Source organism: Colobus angolensis, unplaced genomic scaffold (genome assembly GCF_000951035.1).
Source record: "Colobus angolensis palliatus isolate OR3802 unplaced genomic scaffold, Cang.pa_1.0 Scaffold4, whole genome shotgun sequence".
Lineage (NCBI taxonomy): Eukaryota > Metazoa > Chordata > Mammalia > Primates > Cercopithecidae > Colobus > Colobus angolensis.
The window spans coordinates 8,482,594-8,483,199 of NW_012117376.1; the positions used below are offsets into that span (position 1 = coordinate 8,482,594).

The 606-nt window shown below is 39.6% G+C and overlaps 1 protein-coding gene across 1 annotated transcript in view; it reads right to left on the minus strand.

The window, feature by feature from the left end:
- TXLNA (taxilin alpha) overlaps positions 1-606 on the minus strand; it is a 26,308-nt gene that overhangs the window by 13,061 nt on the left and 12,641 nt on the right. The gene's annotated exons all lie outside the window — the stretch shown is intronic.

Here is a 606-nt window from a genome sequence, read left to right on the forward strand (position 1 = left end):
TAAATAAATACATATATACATACATACTTAGGCTGTGACCATCAATAGGTAAGTCTGTTAGTTCAAATTCTGACAGGGGACCCAATGATGGAAGAATCTGGCTGCCCCACCCCCAACCCACTGAACAATGTTACAACAGAGTTGTACATTGTTGCTCTTACAAAGAGCATGCTTTGCATTTATTTTGATGGAACATGAAGTACAGAGTACTACTTATGAAGAATTCTTGTCAAAAAGTTGAAGCTGAATTGGATCAAGCTTTAGAGCTAACTTCTACTTCACTTACAGGCACTAGGAGGTAAAGAAGTAAAATGTTACCACAGAGATGACAAAGCTAGAAGGGGGCATCCTACAGGACAGCCAGTCGGCTTTCTGTAAAAAGTCAATGTCATGGGGAATATGAGGAGGCAGTGACAAGAAGACTGCTCTGAAGTAAAAGGAAAAAGTATCAAGTGACTAGCGTTAGTTTTATTTACTGTGATAATGGCTCTATGCATCTGCATTTGAGGAAGATGCATCAAGATCACAAGGTGTCTTGGACTCATACCAGGAACAAGGGCTCTACCACCTTGGAATCATTCTTTGAGAAATTTCTTTCAAGGAATA